Below are 10,442 nucleotides of genomic sequence, written 5' to 3'. Positions count from 1 at the left end.
GTGAAGTGGTTGAATGTTTCTGCTCCTGCAACCGACTCTACTCACTCCCTATACAAAACAACCCCTTAGATACCATTCCTTATGTCAAGACCCCTTCATGGGTCAACCTTGGTCAAAGTCAATGTCCGAGATAAGTCAACGCTCAGTCAAAGTCAAAGTCAACAATCTGAGTTGACTCAACTCGTCGATTCATTCCCCTGAATCGCCGAGCTCCCTTGCTACTCATAGCCGTGAAAACACGAGCCAACTCGTCGAGTCCCTTCGCAGACTCGTCGAGTTCTAGCTTGTACAAAATCAGGAAAAATCGACTCAACTCGTCGAGTCCCTCTCTGGACTCGCCGAGTTCCTTAGTCTGTTTGGGCCATCTTAATAGATTAAGCCCCAAATCTTCAGATCTAAGCTTCATACTTCTCATATACACTAAAAATGTCCTTTTAAGGGTAAAGTTTCCAACTTTACCCGTTAATACCTTTACTTAATGGGTTTAACTCAAGCCCTAACTCCTTAGGACCTAGATCTTGGTCCACAAGCCATCCATACTCCAAACTAAAGCCTACAAACAGAGATCTAGACCCTAAACACTACATGGACAAATAAATTAAGCTTCCACCTTTCTCTACATGTATGGCCATTTGGATCTTAAAAGGCCAGAAAGACACCCTATGGCTTGCATGGGGATTCCATGGTCATAAAGTTTGCACCTTTATGCCATGAGAGCCCTCTATAATCCCAGATCTGACGGTATACCCACTTAGGACGTCCACATCCAAAAGATCAAGCTTCTTGGACCAAAAATCCAATAAAATGAAACTAAGGAGATCTATGAAACTACTAAGCAAGTTAGAGACTTGATTACCAGAAAATGATGAGGATGAAGGGAAGTTTCTGGATCTACTATCTTCTCCTCGAATCCTCAAGCTCTCCTCTTCTTCACAAGCTTCAAAACACACAAGGTTCACTCAAAAATGGCTCACAAGCTCACAAATGCATTAGGCTTTCTGAAACTAGGGTTTGGGACTTGGAGGCTGGAAATGAGACCAACAAGTGGGGATTAGGATGCTTAAATACGGTGCAAAACCCCGAAATTAGGGTTTAACTCTAGCAGCCCTACTCGTCGAGTCGAGGCTCTCAACTCGTCGAGTAGGTGACTTAAAACCCCGCTTCAAATCTGGTTCCTACTCGACGAGTTTGGGGCTCCCAACTCGTCGAGTTGCTCTATAAAAGTGAATAATTTATGATTAAATGCGTACCAGGAACCAGGCGTTACACAACACATCATAAATAAAAAATTATGGGTTATCAGTAACCTTGGGGACTATCATCAGCCCCAATGGGCTAACAACACACCCTGTTGGTTATCAGCAACCCTGGAGACCATCAGCAGTCTCAGTCACATAATAACAGCATAACATAATAATAACAGCTAGAACCAGCTGGCCATCACATATACAACTATAAACTATTCTACCACACAGGTAAGAATAAGTGAGGAGACTCACCTGATACTGACAATAAGTAAACCTCACACCCAAACTGCCGGAACTAGACTTCGCCTAATCAACAAAATAATTAACCGTAATTAGTAATTAAGGTCCAAAAATCAACTCGGTAGACCAATCCCACAACTAAGTCCTCTAAGGGAAAAAAGACCATTTTGCCCTTCCCATGGCCCAAAACCCTAACTCTTGACCAAAGGTCAAAATTTAACAAAAATCAACTGCCCAGCAAGTACGCTAGGTGTACCTCTTCTTACGCCGGGCGTACCTCCTCTTACGCGGGGCGTACAACTCGAACAATGTATGGTCGGCGTCGGAACCGGCTACGCGGGCCGTAGCCAGGAGTACGCATGACGTACTTTGTTTGCTTCCACTTTCACCTACTTTGTGTCTTAATCCCTTAATACAACTAACCCAACCACATATCTGACCATTCTAAGATGTCTTATTCCATGAAGTCATCGAATTTAAGCCCTTGCACGCTATAAAAGTCCCAATGCAACAAACTTAAACTTCCAACACATTCTAAGCTACTTTGCTCATGCATGAGCCATAGGAATTGATCAAGCAATCATTTTTATTATTCTACAAGTCCTATAATGCATGAAAGGACAACTACAAGCCCCTGGAGTGCTCCAAACTCATAAAGATACAATATTGGGGACAAAAGTTCATAAAAATTCAACCATATAGATCTAATGGAAAACTTATCAAGGTATAAACTTTATACCTGAAAATGATGCACAAAGAGGAAGAGTTTCTGGATCTACAAGCTTGCTAGCACCCACTCCTTCTTCTCTAGTCTCCTTCAACTAGATGCACCAAAAATACTCAATAAGCTTGCAAAACTCACACAAGCAACTCAAACTTAGAATTAGGGTTTAGGTATGGTATGGTGGGTGATAAGGATGATCAAATGGGGACATAATGTTGTTTAAATAGGGAGAAACCCTTAAGATTTGGGTTTGAATTATGGGCTAGTACGCACAACGTACTACACATACGCCCAACGTACTAGCTGATCACCCGCGATTCCATGTTGCATGAGTACGTTGCACGTACTCTTAAGTACGCCCTGCGTACGACCACAATGCAAGCTTTTTCCTCAAGGGACCAATTGCGTAACTTTTGATAAAAATAAAAAGCAATAATAAAAAGACAAAACTGCAAAAATGGTCCCTGTGGTATGCAGTTTTTTGGGGTTTTAGTCCAAACTACGACTTTTTTTGATTGGTGGTCCTTTTGGCCATGTTTGTACGTAGATTTGGTCCCTCGTAAAATTGAAATGACTATAATACCCTTCTGATATATATTTTTTTTATTTTTTTCTATTTAATTTAAATGAAAAAGAAAATAAATAATTAATTTGGGTCTCTCTCTCTCTCTCTCAACCCCCCGTATCCCCCAAATTCATGCTTGTCTTCTTCACCTCTACATCTTTAATACACAGAGTACAACTTTTGTAGAAATCCAAGCAACAAATCTTCTATGCTTCTAAACCTAGAAAATCAAGAACCGGGTGTAGCTCTCAATCGACTAACAACATTTGTTCTTCTTCTTTTTTCCGTCAAAGTGTACACATAGAGAAAAAAAATAGGTCTGTTCCTCATCATCTCAAACCCTAAGGAAATCAGCCCCTATCATCATCTCATATCCACAACTTGAGACCTGCTTATCAATTTCACAAAGAAAGAAGAAAGAGACATTGAATCTCCATCTTTGTCCCATCTTCTCGTTCAAAATCAAATAAGAAATAGAGGATCATTGAGAGTTGCGATCGAAAACACATACACACACACACACACCTATTAATCGATCCAGCTAAGATAAAAAAAAGGATATCCATGGTTCAATTTCACACGTAAAATCAATTTCAGATTCGAAATTGATTTCATATTGCATTAGGGCTTACTGAGATTGGATCTTGAGAGATCGACGTGGTTAAATCTTGACAGATTCGAAATCGTTTTTTCCCCTGATATGTCTTCAACTTCTCAATCAATTTCATCTGTTGTTCTTGAATGGCAAACCCAGAACATTAAATGTTCGTGTGTGTGTCAGTGTGTGTTAAAGTGCAAACCTGTGAATTGATTTCCAAAACCGCTGACATCCGTCAACGACGAACATCACCATCACCTGCCAGTAAACCTAACAACATCATTGTTGTCTCTTTTTTCTTCCTCCCTGTCGATAACCAAACCCTAAATCTTGATATTTTAGGTGGGTTTCATTACGGTAGTTTGGTCTAAGGGTTTCAATGGAGGAGATTGTCAATTTCCCGACAATGGAATGATTATCGAGGTTCATCGGGTAAGGGAGGGGAAATAGCATGAACAAGAATTCAAGAACTGGGTGAGAGTTGGGGAAAATGGTTTGGGGGGGGGGGGAGAGAGAGAGAGAGAGAGAGAGAGAGAGAGAGAGAGAGAGAGAGAGAAAGAGAGAGAGAGAGATAGAGATAGAGGATAAGTGAGCCCACTTTTATATTTAATAATAATAATAATAATATTAAAAAGTGAAAGAAAAATGAAAAATAAATTTATTAAGGGTATAATAGTCTTTTTAGTTTGGACATGGACCAAAACTGCAAGCAAAGTAGCTCAAAATGACCACCAACCTAAAAAAGTCAGGGTTTGGACTAAAACCCCAAAAAATGCATACCACAGGGATCATTTGTGCAATTTTGTCTAATAAAAAATACGATATTGTGATGCTAAAGTTTTCTATCATTAAATTCGTGTTGGCTGTGGTTAAACTTACTTTTTTCGAGTAATTATGGATGGCATTAAGGAAATGGGTTTTTTTGTTAAATTTTGTCGTGTTGTCGTGTTTTTCGTCTTTTTTATTTTTTTCGTGACATGAGATCGTGTCGTATCGTGTTCGTGTTAAGTAAAATTAATTTGTGCCATGTCGTGTTAGGTAAAAACACGCCATCCCTACTAAGACTTCATATGTCCACATCACCTATATAATTTTCAGTTCTTATTATTTTAATACAACATTTATATAAAATTAAATTTACTTTCATAAAAGTAATAATAATCAAACATAAAATGTTTAAAGCAAATTAGAAAACTAAAAAATTACCTCTAAAATAAGTTTTATTCTCTAATAATAAAAAGCTTTTCAAAAACTTTTTTACATGGTAAAAGCTTTCAAAAATTTTTAGAAGTCCACGTCATTTATATATTTTTCAGTTCTTATTATTTTAATAAGATTTATATAAAATTACATATACATTTTTTATAAAAATAATAATAACTAAACATAAAAAATTTAAAGCAAATTAGAAAATACAAAATAAAAATGACACAAAATTGTAATAATTAAACATTACATAAATAAATCAATCTAGTCATCGTTGTCGTTGACCTAATCATCATAGTTCGAATTGTCATTGTTCAGTTGTTGCATTTGGTATATTTATTTCGTCAAATCATGATGAAGTTTGTGGTGCGTTTCTCTATTTTGTATCTCCGACATTGTTGTGCAATATTGTGGGCTCCCAGATACAATCTGTGTTGACGGATTAAGTGCCTTGTTCGGATTAGTCCAACATTTTTCTTCTATAATCATGTTTATAAAATGACAACATCATACATACCTTACTCAAATTTTCGAGTTCTCGTGGTCATGTTCATGTTGGGTGTTTTATTATGTGACATTTCTCCTTTAGGATTCCAAAAGCTCGTCCCAAATCCTTCCTTGCCACTTCTTGTGCTATTTTGAATGATATTCTTTTTTCATCTTGTGGTATAAGAATGATTTGACATATATAGGGCACTCCAGGTATATCTCATCACTAATGCAATAATCATACTTGTATTCAATTCCATTCACAAAAAAACATAAACCCAAGTTTTTTACCCTACAAAAATCTGCTAAATATCAACGATGTACCAAGAACTTTCAGGTCATTGTTTGACCACAACATCGCAAAGTATGCATGTCAAAACCAAAGATATTGTGACAACAATGCTTTTAGAATTATCGCCAGATATCAATGATTACTGTATGTGTATTGACCCTACCATTCATTCAGACAATTTTCTAAGACCCAACGCATACAATCAATGCTTCCAAGCATTCATGGGGAACAATGTTTATCTTTATGTGCCTCATATAATTGTTTGACATCAATTCTTGTCGGATATTGCAAATATATATCACTATAATACCCTATCACGTATTTACAAAACAAAAACGTACTTTCTCGTGATGTTTTCTTATAATCTCTAAATATTCGTTTTTTGCGTTCGTTGTGATGTCGTATGTCGAAAGCCGAAGTACAGTCGTACATTTTTGAAACGTTGTAAACCCCCATCCACCTCTCCCATCTCATCTCAATTGAAAGAACTCGTGACTATTTGATAATGAGCTAGTTATACATAGAACTAAAATTCTACTCCAATATTAACAATATTTGAATGCCTCAATAACAATACAAGCAATTATCAACTAAGTAACCATGTACCAGAATATTAAACCGCTTTACAATCCCTATTTATTTATTTTCTACTCTTAAAGTAATCTAGATGTATTCAACACAGGACCGCCTCTTATATAAATATGTGAAAAACATATCTTCTTCTTCCGAAGATAAAGATGAAAGTTTTGCTTATTTCAATTGTGTTTGTGTAAAACTGAAGAGTTGCGAAATTGGCAAATGATTTTATAAGAAATGAAAAGATTTTAAAAATGATTTTTTTTATTTAGATGTTTATAAGATCGTTATATTTTTTCATCTCTCATCAATGAACGGTTGTGGATGAGTCCACACCCAACCTCATCACGCATGATTAAGGGTATTGTTCCACAACCACCTTATCTTTATGCTATGCTATCGGTGTGATATGTATATCAGATCTTATATATTACGTCAGTCGAAGACAAAATAAATAAATTTTGTTAAAAAAATAATTTTTGTTAAAAAGTAGGATAACTTTTAAAAGGTGAACAATAAATTCAAAGAATCAACATTTGATAATGATGAAGATCCATTCCAAAATTTGCAAATGCAATAAAGACCAAATACGTCCAAAAAGGGGTGCTCAAAAAGATTTTTTCGTCTATTAAATGGATATTTGTTTATTAAGATTGTATGTTTTAATTAATGTAAGCAAATGAAATTATTTTTTTAATGATTTATTTTATTCTTAATTTACACAATAAATTTAATCCCTTACTATTTATGTATATATAATTTGTTAAGGTTCTTTTTTTTTTGAAATTTGTAAGGTGCTTGCATAACTTGTATAAAAACCATTTAGATAAGTTGATAGTAAAATAAAATATGATTATATATATATATATATATATATATATATATATATATATATATATATATAAGAAAAATAAATATACCAGAATATAAGTTTAAGCTTAGGTAACCAATCCTAATATATTACTTCGTTTTGTATCATATTTTCATTTCTAATCGTTCAAGGTTCTTAATTTTCAACCCATAACTTGATTTCTTTCTTAAAATTTTGGAATTTTGCCATTTATAGATCTCTTACATCATTTTCATTTTCAACTGTATATCCCAATAGTTGTTTGACAAAAAAACATAATGTAGGAAAAAGATAAAAGTGAACATCATAAATGTGTCGAAATAAATCAAGTTATGTGTTGAATTTTAAGAGTTTTGGATGATTACAAATGCAAATATGATACAAAATGATGTGATTAGGTATCTAAGCTTATGTCCTCTTGTAAGTATATTCACTTTTCCATATATATATATATATATATATATATATATATATATATATATATATATATATATATATATATATATATATATATATAAAGTGTTAAGTTATTGTGAGTGTCAAAAGACTTGCGAAAACCCAAAAATACGTCTAAGTCATATCTAGGCTAAAAAAAAATTTAAATCAACACATTTTTTTTCAAAAAAAATGTATGCACATTTAATATTTTTTCAAAAAAATTTAAATCAACACAACAATTGTACTGTAATACCAACATTTAAGATAATCGCAACTTGAAAACATCAAAAAACACATAAAATATAGGGTAAATTACACTGATCGTCCCTCGTGTATATGTCAGAAAGCGTGTTTAGTCCCTATTTTCAAAAATTAACTCGGGCCGTCCCTCGTTTTTTTAAAACGTGCACCCTTCATCCCTCTAGACATAAAAAGACTAGTTTGCCCTTAATAATTTCTTTTTTAATTTTCTTTTATCAGTTAATCATTTTTAGACTTAAAAAAAAAGAAAAAAAAATCTCTACCAAACCCTCCCCCCTCTTTCCCTTTCCCTTTCCCCAATTGCTTTCGTCTCCTTCATTTTTACCATTACCGACAACCACCCAAAACCTAACTCTCTGGCGAGACCACATAACTTTCTCCGGCGATGGCAGCAGAGAAGTCCTCTTCTTTTTTCCCCACTTTCAAGCTCATATCTCATTCCCTCATCGTCTGTAAATGTGTTGTAAATCAAGGTCGATAAAATGGTGGATGAAGTGGCAAGAGAATGCGCTACCAAGGCTTTGTGTTACAGCCCACGTTCTTATTCTCCCTCCAATGGGTCACCGGATATGTCTCCTCCTTCCTAACGCTTCAATCGACGTGTTCATGGTAATCCTTACAAACAAAACTTTGAAATGGATTTGAAGAAGGCTACAAATGAGCTCGTGCTTCGTGTCCATCTTGATGAAGCGATTTATCTCAAGATCAATAATAAGGTTCTTGGTCTTGGAATCAGATTTGAGCGGAGTGGTCTTAATTTGCTCTATAGGCCTATAGGCCAAAGTAAAAGATTGAATTGGCTTCGTTAAAGCTAATAGATTTAATGAGAACTTGGGATTATGGTTTGCGATTGACGGAAATTTTGGGTTTTTTTTGTGAAGTTATAGAGAGGTAGATCTAGGTGTATGAGAAAGAAGGAGAGAAACGGGGTGAAGATTTTCGACGGTTTTCCATTTTTCGATGGTGTTGTTCCATTTTCCGGTGGTGGTGTGAAACATCCCAAAATACGACCCAAAAATTTTTATTTTAATATTACTAAAAATCACATCATCGAATGTCATACATACTAAGAACCATAGAATGAGTAACTCAGAAGTTAAGTAACAATGTCAAAACAAATACTGTATCAATCATATCAAAATATCTTAATAAAACTCCCAGGATAAAACTGAAGCTGTGGTGTGTGCCATGCCATCATCCCAAGCTCTTCCCCTTACTTGCGGAAGTACCTGAAACCAAAAACTGAAAGTGTAAGCACAAAGCTTAGTGAGTTCCCCCAAACTACCACATACCATACAATGACATATAAGCAAATACTAGGCCCCGCCCACTGCATCGGGCACCGCCCGGCATCGGACCGAAGTCCGGAACTAGCTTGGGCCCCGCCCACTACATCGGGCCCCGCCCCGCATCGGACCGAAGTCCGGAACTAGCTTGGGCCCCACCCACTACATCGGGCCCCGCCCGACATCGTACCGAAGTCCGGAACTGACTGAACATAGCATAGCATAATCATAACTACTAGGATAAACACATATATTGCGTACTGCATCGGACCGAAGTCCGGAACACATAACACAAAGACATGCTTGAATCACAAAGACCTCAAGCACACTGAACTACTGCATCGAACCGAAGTCCGGAACTACTGCTAACTAAACGGGCCGGCATTGTGGCCGTAGACCCGTTCCTACTGGAAGGAAACTCACCTCGTAACGCTGACTGCTGAGGTGCTAAATCTGAGACGGTCTGACTGCTGCTCCGGAACTCCCCGGCTACAAATCCCATAAACACTAAATCAAATACTGATAACTAATCTCAGGGTAGAATGAATATTTCACCCTCGGTGAAAGTCAACTTCCAGTTGACCGGACTCGCCGAGTTGGGCCGCTAACTCGCCGAGTCCCTTCCATCCGTTCTAGTCCTCTACTCGTTTTTACTCGTCGAGTTTGGCGAAGACTCGACGAGTTCTTCTTTGATACATACATCGAGTCTAACTTCATCCGACTCGCCGAGTTGTATGAACAACTCGTCGAGTTCTCCTTCATCATATGAACACGTCCAGACTGCGACTCGCCGAGTCGTAAGAACAACTCGTCGAGCCTGAAGAACAACTCGCCGAGTCCCAAGCATGCTATTACGATACAGTCGGTTCTAATCGATTTCAGTGCTTCCAAATCATAGATCTGAGCTTCTAGGACAGGTTTTACACGTAAAGTTTCCAACTTTACGTGCATGCACAAGGGTATGAGGCTAAAATACCCAAAATCATCAAGTACTAAGCACCTAGGGTTTGGAACAAGGCCATGATTGCATAAAGGTGGCTATAATGAGCTCCTGGAGTTCAATAAAGTCCAGATATAAGGTTTCCATCCAAAGGAAAGTCCATATCTCAAGTTTTGAATCTTATAAGGCTCCATGGAAGACATAACAAGCATAAAAGAGGGTTTAATGGAGGAATACACAAGGCAATAACTTTATTACCTGAATGAGAAACAAATGGAGGCTAACTCTTGGATCTCTTTTCTCTTCTATGGACCTTCTTCTCTTCCTTCTCTTCCAAAACCTCCAATCTAGCACAAACACACTCAAGCTCAACAATGGGGGCTAGGGTTTACAGGGAAAATGCTCTAAAGGTGCTGGAGGCTGGGGTGGGAGGCTATAATGACGTTTAAATATGGTACAAACCCTTGAAATTAGGGCTTCATCCAGACAGGCAGACTCGCCGAGTCCCAACATATGGACTCGCCGAGTAGCCAACTTAAATCGCGTGATCATCTCGTCTCTACTCGACGAGTCGGGCTACAGACTCGTCGAGTACCCCTTAAGAAAATGAAAATTACTTTATTAATTCACATACCAGAAATGGGGCGTTACATGGTGCAAGGTGGTGGTCCGGTTGCCAGATTTTTACTTTAAGGGGAGTGGGTTCGTGTGAGGCAGATGGAGATTTAGG

The sequence above is a fragment of the Lactuca virosa genome, chromosome 8, assembly GCF_052849685.1.
Source record: "Lactuca virosa cultivar CGN04683 chromosome 8, Lactuca_virosa_CGN04683_v6, whole genome shotgun sequence".
Lineage (NCBI taxonomy): Eukaryota > Viridiplantae > Streptophyta > Magnoliopsida > Asterales > Asteraceae > Lactuca > Lactuca virosa.
The sequence above is the reverse complement of the archived record's forward strand: the minus strand, read 5'-3'. Positions refer to the sequence as shown.